The sequence below is a fragment of the Macaca mulatta genome, chromosome 13 (genome assembly GCF_049350105.2).
Source record: "Macaca mulatta isolate MMU2019108-1 chromosome 13, T2T-MMU8v2.0, whole genome shotgun sequence".
Lineage (NCBI taxonomy): Eukaryota > Metazoa > Chordata > Mammalia > Primates > Cercopithecidae > Macaca > Macaca mulatta.
In genome coordinates this window covers 121604702-121616760 of record NC_133418.1, presented here as the reverse complement: position 1 = coordinate 121616760, position 12059 = coordinate 121604702, and the positions used below count along the sequence as shown (strand labels likewise).

General features: G+C 47.8%; 1 protein-coding gene across 5 annotated transcripts in view; it reads right to left on the bottom strand.

Annotated features, from left to right (window-relative positions):
• Positions 1–12059, bottom strand: part of EIPR1 (EARP complex and GARP complex interacting protein 1) — a 608423-nt gene that overhangs the window by 53656 nt on the left and 542708 nt on the right. The gene's annotated exons all lie outside the window — the stretch shown is intronic.

Here is a 12059-nt window from a genome sequence, read left to right as displayed (position 1 = left end):
ACTCACATGTGTAAATTCTAATCCCCAGGGTGGAAGTATTAGGAGTCAGAGCCTCAGAAGGTCATCAGGTCATGAGGGCAAAGCCTTGGCAAACAAAATCAGTGTCCTTTATCACAGAGGCCTGAGGGAGCTCCTTCTTCCCTTCCACCAAGTGAGGACACAGCAAAAAGGCGCCATCTGTGAACCGCAAAGAGGGGCCTCACCAGACCCCGGCTCAGCCAGCGCCTTGATCTTGGACTTCCCAATCTCCAGAACGCATAAAAATCCATTTCTGCTGTTTGGAAGCTACCCGGTTTGATGGGATTGTGCTAAAGCAGCCCAGATGGACTAAGGCGTCTCCTAAGCCATTCCCCCGGACACACTGACCTGCCTCTCTTTACCTAAAACACCCATTTGCTTCATAAAAGGATCAACAAAAACATACTTTTGAACCACATTATTTAATGGAAATTGAACTAAAATCCTAGGGGAGATAGGAATTTCTCTTGTAATATAAGTAATTATCTATATTTTCTGCACTGTATATTTAGATTTTTGTATTTTGACTCTTCCTAGAATAAGCTGCACCTGCACATTGCATTTTACTAAAGTATTTTCTCATCATCTCCTTTCTAATAATTAACTTCAATAACATTTATATGGGGCAAGGGAGACTCTGATAACCATTCCCTATTTTATTTTATTTATTTTTGAGATGGGGTCTTGCTCTGTCGCCTAGTCTGGAGTGCAGTGGAGTGATCTGGGCTCGCCGCAACCTCCACCTCCCAAGTTCAAGCGATTCTCCTGCCTCAGCCTCCTGAGTAGCTGGGATTACAGGTGCCCACCACTGTGCCCAGCTAACTTTTGTATTTTTAGTAGAGACAAGGTTTCACCATGTTGGCCAGGGTGGTTTCAAACTCCTGACCTCAGGTGATCTGCCTGCCTTGGCCTCCCAAAATGTTGGGATTACTGCGTGAGCCACTGCACCCGGCCGCATTCCCCATTTTAAATGGAGACTTTAAACAAACTTGAAAGAAAATATTTTTCTATTCTCCTACAATATCATAAGTCGTTCTTTTCCTACACAAACTAAGGGATGTTAGGCATCATCCTGAGCTCCTTTGGAAAGCGAACGGACAACTCTGCTCACGAGCCAGTAACCAGGAAAGCATGCCAGCGTGAGGCACTTTACACCTAAGTGCATCCAGGCTGGCTAAAACCAAACAGCACTAATGTAAATCTTTCTCACAAGAATCTGGGCCAGGCTCAGTCGCTCACACCTGTAATCCCAATGTTTGGGAGGCCTAGGTGGGAGGATTGCTTGAGTCAGCAGTTTGAGACTAGCCTGAGCAATGTAGGGAGACCTCATCTCTACATACAATTTAAAAATTAACCAGGCATGGTGGTGCACGCCTGTGGTCCCAGCTTTGTGGGAGGTTGAGGTGAGTGGCTCACATGAGCCTGGAAGGCTGAGGCTGTAGTGAGCCATGATCAGACCACTGCACTCCAGCCTGGGTGACAGAGCGAGACCCTGTCTCAAAAAAATAACCGAATAAACCTTCAGTGGCAATACGGCCATAACCATGGACAATTCCCTACCCTCATTAACAGCAGAATCATATCACAGGGTCTCTGAGACTTTCAAGCACATTTTCTTACTACTTATCCTCAAACACAACATTTACAAAATGTGAAGGATAGCTATCGGTTCACTCCTCTTTGTAACATTTAACCTGAGCCAATTCCCACTGCTCTGTCTTACTAAACTAAAATGAGGAAAAATGAAGAGAGCTGAAGCCAAATCCTGCTTTTTGAACAAAATGCCTCTGGTGCCTGGGGGAGCCACACACACTGCTTTCCTTCCTCCCGCCTCAATACCACCTTCTGTGCCCTTTTCTTTTCTTCTGATAATAATCTTAACACGTACACCCCGCTTTCCCAGGTAATGCTTAACGCTCTCAGCCTGTCTGGCATTTCATTGTGATATTTACCTCCATCTACACTGAGGGGGTTGTCTTCCCCCAGAAACTGGCTCAGGTGGCAGACAGAGATCAGCTGGCCACCATGCAGGTGATGGGCACTTGGGCATGTCAGAGAAACACACAGTGCGTGGAGTGCAGCCTTGCTCAGCTCCAGCCCACAGGACTCCTCCCTGTGGCCTCCTCCCTGCTGGGGTGGTGGCCATATGGGATGGAGAGAGGAAGAGAGGGAGGGAGGGAGGGAGGGAGGGAGAGAGGAAGAGAGGGAGGGAGGGAGGGAGGGAGGGAGAGAGGAAGAGAGGGAGGGAGGGAGGGAGGGAGGGAGAGAGAGAGGGAGGGAGGGAGAGAGGGACGGAGGGAGAGAGGGAGGGAGCTACAGCTGTCATTCACTTCACTCCCATCCCTCAAAAGCTTCTTATTATGGATTCTAGTAACTTCGCCTTTAAAGGAGATTTTCATCATCCAAGAAACAAGGCGATTTCTAGAACGACTCTTGATATACCACTTGGGAAACGGAGCACAACAAGAATACGCTGAGGTTTCCATTATTTTGATGTTGCTTCCACTAGCCGGCAGGGAGCATTAATCTACAGTGAAGGTGTATAACTCTTGAACAGCTGGGGAGACTCTTTATCATCAAAGGGAGATGGAAAACCATAAAATTACCCTGTTGTGGCTAATCAGCCATCGAACCAATGGTGATGATGATGCATTGTGGAGACACCACATCCCAACTTCACAGCAAGCCGACACAAGAGAACCGTACTTGCAGAAGATATAATTACCTCCTTCCTGCTCTTACCTGCAGAGTTCCAGGAAACCTCCCCTTTATCAGAGCTCTGAAAGGCACTGGTATAAACATGAGCTGGGTAGGTGTAAAGCGCCGGGAGGCATTAGAGGATGTGGTGGGTCCACAGTCAATTGCTCATTATTCACTATCAATATGTATGCTCTATATATCGATAAGATGCATTTAGCTATCAGTTTAATCATTGACTCAGGGAGAAACCTAATCCTTTATAGAAGAATAACCATATACAATATTTTTAAAAGGCGTCCTAAAGAAACCTTTCTTACCTACCCTTGGAAAGTAAAAATGTATTATCAATTATAAGGGTGATATTTGTATTCATCTCATTTAGCCTCACTTACTGTAACAAAGTGTAGAATTTTATTAATTCTTCTTATTAATCTATAGCCCATCTTGTCCAGAAAGAACTTAAGGCAGTGACATAGTTGAGATGTTTGTCCCCTCCACATGTCATATTGCAACGTGATCCCTAATGTTGGAGGTGGGGCCTGGTGGGAGGTATTGGGTCATGGGGATGGATCCCTCCTGAATAGCCTAGCAGCATCCCCTTGGTGGTGAGTTCTCACTCAGTTAGTTCATACACGATCTGGATGTTTAAAAGAGTCTGGGGGCTGGGCATGGTGTCTCACACCTGTAATCCTAGAACTTTGGAAGGCCGAGGTGGATGGATCACCTGAGGTCAGGAGTTCAAGACCAGCCTGACCAACATGGTGAAACCTCGTCTCTACCAAAAATACAAAAACTAGCCGGGCGTAGTGGCAGGCACCTGTAATCCCAGCTACTCGGGGGGCTGAGGCAGGAGAATTGCTTCTACTGGGAGGCAGAGGCAGAGGTTGCAGTGAGCCAAGATGGCACCATTGCACTCCAGCCTGGGCAACAAAGGGAGACTGTCTTTAAAAAATTAAAAAATAAATCAAATTAAAAATAAAGAGTCTGGGACTTCCCCATTCTCTCTCGTGCTCCTATTCTCGCCATGTGATGTGTCAGAACCCCTTTACCTTCCACCACGATTGTAAGTTTCCTAAAGAATCACCAGGAGCAGATGCTGCTGCCATGCTTCCTGTACAGCCTGTGGAACTGTGAGCCAAATAAACCTCTTTTTTTATAAATTACCCAGTCTCATGTATTTCTTTATAGCAATACAAAAATGGACTAACACATTAAATAGGTACTGAGGAGGGGAGCATTGCTACGAAGATGCTTGCAAATGTGGAAGCAGCTTTAAGACTGGGTAACGTGCAGAGGTTGAAGGAATTTGGAGGGCTCAGAAAAAGAAAGGAAGATGAGGAAAAGTTTGGAATTTCTTAGAGACTTATTAAGTGATTGTAGCCAACATGCTTACAGAAATATGGACAGGGAAGGCCTGACGGGGCCTCAGACGGAAAGGAGGAAGCTATTTGAAACTGGGGCAAAGGTCATCCTTGCTACGCCTTAGCAAAGAGCTTGGCTGCGTTGTATCCACTCCCTGGGAATCTGTGGAAGTTTGAACTTAAAAGAAATGACCTCGAGTATCTGGCAGAAGACATTTCTCAGGAGCAAAGTGTTCAAGAGCTAGCCTGGCTGTTTCTAACAGCCTACCATCAGATACAGGAGCAGATAAATGACTTAAAGTTGGTATTTATGTTTAGAAGGGAATCAAAGCATAAATGTTTGGAAAAGTCACAACCTGGCCATGTAGCAGAAAAGAAGCAAAGAGCATTTTCAGGGGAAGAATCCAAGAGGGCTGTGGAGCAACCTCTAACAAGAGAGATTTCCATGACTAAAAGGGAACCAAGGGCTAATAGTCAAGACAATGGGAAAAAGGCCTTGAAGTCATCTCAGGCATCTTGGGAGGGGGAAAGCCCTTCCCAACCAAGGTCCAAAGGTCCAGGAGGAAAGAATGGGTTCCCAGGCCAGGCCCAGGGCCCAGGGCCCCGCTTCCTTGTAGAGCCTCGGGACACTGCTCCCTGCATCTAGCTCCAGTCATAGCTCAAAGGAGCCACAGGTACAGCTCTGAAGGGTGCAAGCTATACACCCTGGCAACTTCCACATGGTGCTAAGTCTGTGGGTGCATAGGATGCAGGAGTGAAGGAAGCTTGGCAGCTTCCTCCAGATTTCGTGGGATGCATGGGAAAGCCTGGGTGCCCAGGCAGAAGCCTGCCACAGGGGTGGAGCCACTGCAGAGAGACTGTGCTAGGGTAATGCTTAGGAAAAATGTGAGGTTGATGCCCCCACAGAGTCCCCATTAGGACACTGTCTAGTGGAGCTCTGTCCTCCAGACCCAAGAATGGTAGAGCCAGAGGCAGTTTAAATCCTGAGCCTGGAAAAGTCAAAAAGCACTCAACTCCAACCCATGTGAGCAGCCATGGGGACAGCTGGCCAAGGTTTTGGGAGCCCACTCCTCATACCAGTGTGCTCTGGACGTAGGACGTGGAGTCAGTGTTGGAGCTTTAACATTTAATGCCTTTCTTGCCAGGTTTCAGACTTGCATGGGGTCCGCTGCCCCTTTGTTTTGGCTGATGTCTTCCTTTTGGAATGAAAATGTTTACCTAATGCTTGCACCCCCATTGTATCTTGAAAATAAATAACTTGGTTTTCATTTTACAGCCCATACCTTGAGTCTCAAATGAGACTTTGGATTTTTGAGTTGGGGCTGGAACAAGTTAAGACCTTGGGGGACTATTGGAAAGGGATGATTGAATTGTGCAATGTGAGAAGGACATGAGATCTTTGGGGGCAGAGGCAGAATGATATGGTTTGAATGTTAGTTCCCTCCAAATCTCACGTGGAAATGTGATCCCAATGTTGGAGGCATGGCCTAGCGGGAGGTATTGGATCACCGGGGTGGATTCCTCATGAAAGGCTTAGCACCCGTCCTTTGGAGATGAGTAGGTCTTCTTGCTCAGTTAGTTCCCACAAGATTTGCTTGTTTAAAAGACTCGGGCAACTGCTTCTCTCTCCTAACATGTGATGTCCTGGCTCTCCCTTCACCTTCCATGATGGTTGTAAGTTTCCTAAAGCCTCACCAAGAGCATATGCTGGTACCATGCTTATATAGTCTACAGAACCCTGAGCCAAATAAACCTCTTTTTTTTTTTTAAAATAAATTACCCAGTCTCAGTATTCCTTTATAGCATTGTAAACAGACTAACACTGGCAGCTAACCTAAAATATAACAGTGAGAGATATACTGAAAAATAGTTAAAACATTACACTAGATGGGTGTAATTTGATAAAAGCACCCCCAAGGGAGTGCTCGGTCCAGTTCCACCCAGGCGGCCAGTGGTGTGCGGAACTGACTTCATCCCACCCAGGCGGCCAGCGGTCTGCTGAACTGACTTCATTCACAGAGGGAACTCATCTGAATGATTTCCAAAGTCCTTTTCAGCCAGAAGACTGCGGCCGTGCCCTCTGTAAGTTCCTACTCCTGAGGCCGGCTGCCTTGGCTGGAGTAGCAGGGGCATCAGCCACTGTGAGGCTAAAGGGAGGGTGGGAAGAGGGTCTGTAACTTATTTTGATTCATTAAAAACAAAATTATGTGGCACTGAGCAAGAGTCAATAAATGTAGACTCTACATCTAATAAACAAATAAATAAATGTCCTCTATATCTAATAAATGTAGAACTGGAAAGAATCAGAGGCCCCACAACCACCCCCACTCCACACACAAGGGAACAAGGCCTCAACAGAAATGACTTGCCCAAAGTTAGAACACTACAAATAACTACCTGCAAATCTGAAACGAGAGCCTCCACCCTAGGTCTACTACCTTGAATCCACCATCTCTCCCACAGTCACTGTAGCTGAAGAAGCAGCAAACCAGAGGTAGAGAGGGGAAAGCAGGTTAGAAAAGAAAGGCATTTTGTAATTTTCAAAATGCGTAATTCCCATATACAGCATACTTTATTGATGTTTATCAACCAAAAGGACCAGTTAGAAAAACTGAAACATCCTCAAAACTTACTCTCATGAAGATACATTTACATTCCCAGGAACAGAAACAATTTCTTAATCACACTGTGAAGAACACAAATGGCTCCTTCTGTTCCTTCAGCAGGGAGGTGACCCCAGTGTTTCTGGAGTTCTGGGGCGAGACCTGGCTATGAATCCTGAACACTCCCTCTGAGGAGTGAGTAACACTTTACCTTAACCTCTTGGGGCCACAGGGTAAGGGCAGCCCCCACTTTACAGGATCGCTGTGGGAAATGGATGAGGTAATGCATGCAAAACCCTAGCAAAGGGGCCTGGTTCATAGAACGGTTCGATACGATATGGTTGTTGCAAAGCATTCACTTTCTCACTCAAATCCGCGGAGTGTCTGCCCTGTGCTGTCCTTGGTGCTGAGGACACAGCCTTGGACCTGACAAAGCCAGCAGCTTCTGCAGAGGCTCAGCGTCCACAGAGAAAACCACACGTGAGTGAGAACAGAGACGGGAATACTGAGCAGTGATAACTCCTATGAAGAAAGATAAAATTGGACAAAATGGGCCGGGCACAGTGGCTCACACCTGTAATCCCAGCAGTTTGGGAGGCCGAGGTGGGCAGATCACTTGAGGTCAGGAGTTTGAGACCAGCCTGGCCAATATGCAAAACCCCATCTCTACTAAAAATGCAAAAATTAGCCAGGCGTGGTGGCTGGCACCTGTAATCCCAGCTACTCAGGAGGCCGAGGCAGGAGAATTGCCTGAACCCGGGAGACAGAGGTTGCAGTGAGCTGAAATCACGCCACTGCCCTCCAGCCTGGGTGACAGAGGCAGACTCTGTCACACACACACACACAAAATGGGCAAAATGGCAAGAAATCACGGGGTAGGGGTGGAGCGTGGTGACTTGAGAGGGAGGTAAACAGGCGAGGCTGAGACAGGAGCGTCTAAGTGGTGCTGGGGGCGGGGCAGCTCCTCTTAGCCCAGCTCAGGGCCTCCGTTCCTGCCGGGCAGAGCTGCAGAGCACCAGGGCTGGCGGGGACCTCGGGGAGGCCTTAAAGGAATCCTGACACTGCCTTGTTTTTAGGATCTTCCTTAGCAAATATGGTAAGGGACACAACAAAAATAAAACATTCTAAGAACCCATCCATCTGCATGGACTTCCTCCCCAGTCAGGGCTCTTTTAAAATTTAACCCGAAAGACTGTTTCAGGACAGGATGGGAAGTGGGTATCAGACATGCCTCATTCTGCCTCTCCGGCATCAACATCGACACAGGCTTTAAGTCTGACAGGAAACATTTTACAGCCTGTTCTCTCTGAAGCTGCTACCTGAAGGTTTCCTCTGCAAATAAGAACTTGGGTCTCCACAGTCCTTTATCTTAACCCAGACATTCCTTTCAGTTGATCTCAGGTCTTTAGACAAATTCAACCAATTGTTAACCAGAAAATGTTTACATTTACCTACAGTCTGGAAGCCTCCCGCTTTGAGTTGTCCCCCCTTTCTGGACCAAACCGATGTATTTCTTAAATGTATTTGATTAATGTCTCGTGCCTCCCTAAAATGTAGAAAGCCACACTTCACCCCCACCACCTTGGGCACATGTTCTCAGGACGCCCTGAGGGCTGGGTCACGGGCCACACTCATATTCGGCTCAGAATAAATCTCTTCAAATATTTTACAGAGCTGGACTCTTGGGGGACACCATGTAGAGGCCCTGACACATAAGCATCAGCTGAGCAACGTCATCTCCGCTTCAGGGATGAAGGTTTGAGCTAGAGAGATGAGTGACTTCCTCGTGACCCTACTGCCCCCGAGGAGCAGGTGAGGACGAGAAACCGGGCTCAGTACTTCCCGGCCAGTCTCTGTCTGCTTCCATAGGCTGCCGGGCTCTGGAGCACGTCTGATTAGTGTTCAGGGCGGTACGCCGGGTCACAAGACTCTATAAGTTCCTTCCTTAGCCTTCACTGTTCCCACTAACAGGAGCTAAGGGCAACTGGAGGGGTGCTCTGCTCAGCCTCTGCTTGTTGGAGGGCTGAAAACAGACACAGGAGAGGTGACCGAAATTAGGACATCGGGTTGCTCCAGACAGGCAAAAGCTGAAATGGCCAGGAGGACAGGAGCCCCGAACACCATTCCCTGGGGTGTGGGGCACGCCTCTAGTTTGTAGGGCACACCCATGGCGGCCGTGACAGTGGCTGCAGCGGTAGCAACATGAGTGTGGGGAACCGTGTGGCATTCTCAGGCACTCCCTGCTGGCCAGAAGCTTTGTGCAGTAAACATTTCCTGGAGCTGTTCTTGCTGCCAATTATGTGCCAAAAGGAGGCAAACAAAACTACCACCAAGCACCTGGAGTCTGACCCCAAAGGGTGGCCTTCACCTGTGCTGTATTCACCAGGCCGACGTTCCCCAAAATCAAATTCCCTGTCTAATTGCAACACTTTCACGCCATGGAAGACACTTAAAAGAACACGCCAGATGACACCAAATGCTGGGGAGGATGCAGAAAGGAGGGCCCTCATGCTCTGTCGTGGCTCACACATGCAGCAGCTCCGTACAAAACTAACTGAGCCGAGAGCAATAAAACCTCCTGTTCATGCAAAAACCTGTTCGTTAATAGTTACCACAACTGTAGTCATAATCGCCAAAAACAAGGAAAAACCCAGATGAGCTTCAGTAGGTCAGTGCTTAACAAACCGTGGTGCGTCATGCCGTGGAATGTCCCACAGCAGCAAAGAGGAACCGGCCACTGACCCGCACACGTGGCGGCTGGAACCCAAACTTGAAAATGAAGCAGCAACTCAACCTCCAGGGAATCAAGCTAAGTGAAGAACACCAGTTATCAAAGGTTACACTGTGTGACTCCATTTATAGAACCTTCTCCAAATAACAATACAGAAATAGAGTACAGATTCGGGGTGGCCAGGGGCTAAGGCCTCAGAGGGGGAAGGAAGGTGGCTGTGGCTATAAATATAAGGTAGCACAAAGGACCTAGGGTTGGAGTTGTTCTGTGCCTTGACTCTGGTGGTGGCTACACAAACCCACACACACAGTAAATGGCATAGAAGCCAGTGTTCACACACAAATGCATATAAACAGGTGGAATCTGTGTAAGTGCAGTGGGCTGTATCAATGCCAGTTTCCTGTTTGTGATACTGTACAATAGTTATGCAATGTTACTCTTGGGGAAAACTGGCTGAAGGATACATGGGATCTCTCTGTTATTCCTACAACTCCATGTGAATTTACAACCTCAAAATAAAAAGCTTAAGAAAAAAAAGAATATGCAATAATATATTGGATAACAAAATAGAATTCAAGAAATGCTTTAAACAATAGAGGCAAAATCAGAGTAAATGGCATTCCAAGGTAGATAGTTCAAGATAGTTGAATTTGCCTGTTTAATATCAACAATTTCTTTTGTTTTGTTTTTTGTTTTGTTTTGTTTTGAGACAGAGTCTCACTCTCTCACCCAGGCTGGAGTGCAGTAGCATGATCTCAGCTCACTGCAACCTCCGCCTCCCAGATTCAAGTGATTCTCCTGCCTCAGCCACCCAAGTAGCTGGGACTACAGGCACATGCCACCACATCCGGCTAATTTTTGTATGTTTAGCAGAGATGGGGTTTCGCCATGTTGGCCAGGCTGGTCTTGAACTCCTGACCTGAGGTGATCCACCCACCTCGGCCTCCCAAAGTGCTGGGATTATAGGTGTGAGCCACTGCACCCAGCCTTCAACAACTATGTTCATAAGTGTATGTACATACAATGCAATGTAACATTACAATCTAATAATTGGTTCCCCATGACACACACCCGTGTGGCCTGTCTTTGCATACAGTGTATGTGACAGTGTCTGCACAAGGTGGGAAGTTGAGAAGCAGTCTGACAGCTCCTTGTCCCCAGGGAGGGCCAAGGCCAACGTCCCTTTTCTGAGCTCAGCTGTCTCTGCACATCCCAGCAGGACTGTCATCCTCTACACATGCTAACCTCCCTAACATGACCACTGACCTGCACAGAGTCTCACTCATCTGCTCCCTGGTGCCAGTGTCTCCTGCAATGTGTACACACATTAACACATACACACATGTGCTCACGTGTGCACCACACAGATGTGCACAAATGTCTATTTGCTGGGGATGTGGCCATGATTTGAAATGTGGAACAGTGCAGTGTGGTTTGCCCAGAGATCCTGCATTCGGGCAGGCAGTGACAGCACAGAGGCAATCACTCCTGGGGACTTTGGGACTCTCCATCTGCCTCCCCTTACTGTGCAAGACTGGCTGTGATTTTAATACTCAGAGCATCTCCGCAAGAAGAAATATCCACTGGTAGAAGCACAGCAAGTATACAAATAATTCCACCAGCCGGGCGCAGTGGCTCACACCTGTAATCCCAGGACTTTGGGAGGCGGAGGCGGGCGGATCACAAGGTCAGAAGATCAAGACCATCCTGGCTAACATGGTGAAACCCCGTCTCTACTAAAAATACAAAAAATTATCTGGGCATGGTGGTGGGCGCCTGTAGTCCCAGCTACTTCGGAGGCTGAGGCAGGAGAATGGCGTGAACCCGGGAGGCGGAGCTTGCAGTGAGCCGAGATCACGCCACTGCACTCCAGCCTGGGAGACAGAGCGAGACTCCGTCTCAAAAATAAATAAATAATAATAATAATAATAATTCCACCACAAACTGATACACAGAGAGCATCCGGAGCCACAGACAGCCTGACCTACAGCACTGCTCTCCTCCATACCTGACGGAGGAAACCTGAGCTGGTCCTCGGTCCCCGTTCCAAACACCATCTCATAAGCGCATCCCTCTTCAGTTCCTCTAATAACAATTAATGCCTGCTCCCTCCGGGGCCACAGCGCACAGTCCGTAATGATTTCGGGTGCATCATGGCTGGTCCCACCCACAGTTAGCTGTGTACATGCAGGGTCTCCCCATGGAGATCATGACTCTCGGAGGCCGGGTCCTCTAACTTGTCACCTTGGTGTCCCTGGAGCCTGGCAGGGTTTGTGTAGCAGGTGTTTAATAAGTATTTGTTGTATTAAATTGATTTAATTGGTAGAACTGACTAGACAGAAGTCACTGTACAAACGATGAGTCTCTTGCAGACACACACGCATGTGCACATGTTACTGCATTAAGTGAGACGATCACTATCATTATTGTCAACACTCATAACAACACTATGCCCCCGCAATCTCCTTTAGAAAATGTTGCTTCTTAATTTTTACCAAGGCCTCAGGGCCTTCAGAGAGCAGCTCTGACTGCCGTGGAGAGGTCCCTGGGAACGACCAGTGGGTGGACACAGCCAGGCCTCCAACCTCATGAAGCAGCCACTGGCCAGGGAGCCACGTGAATGACACGCCACATGCCGTACAGGGG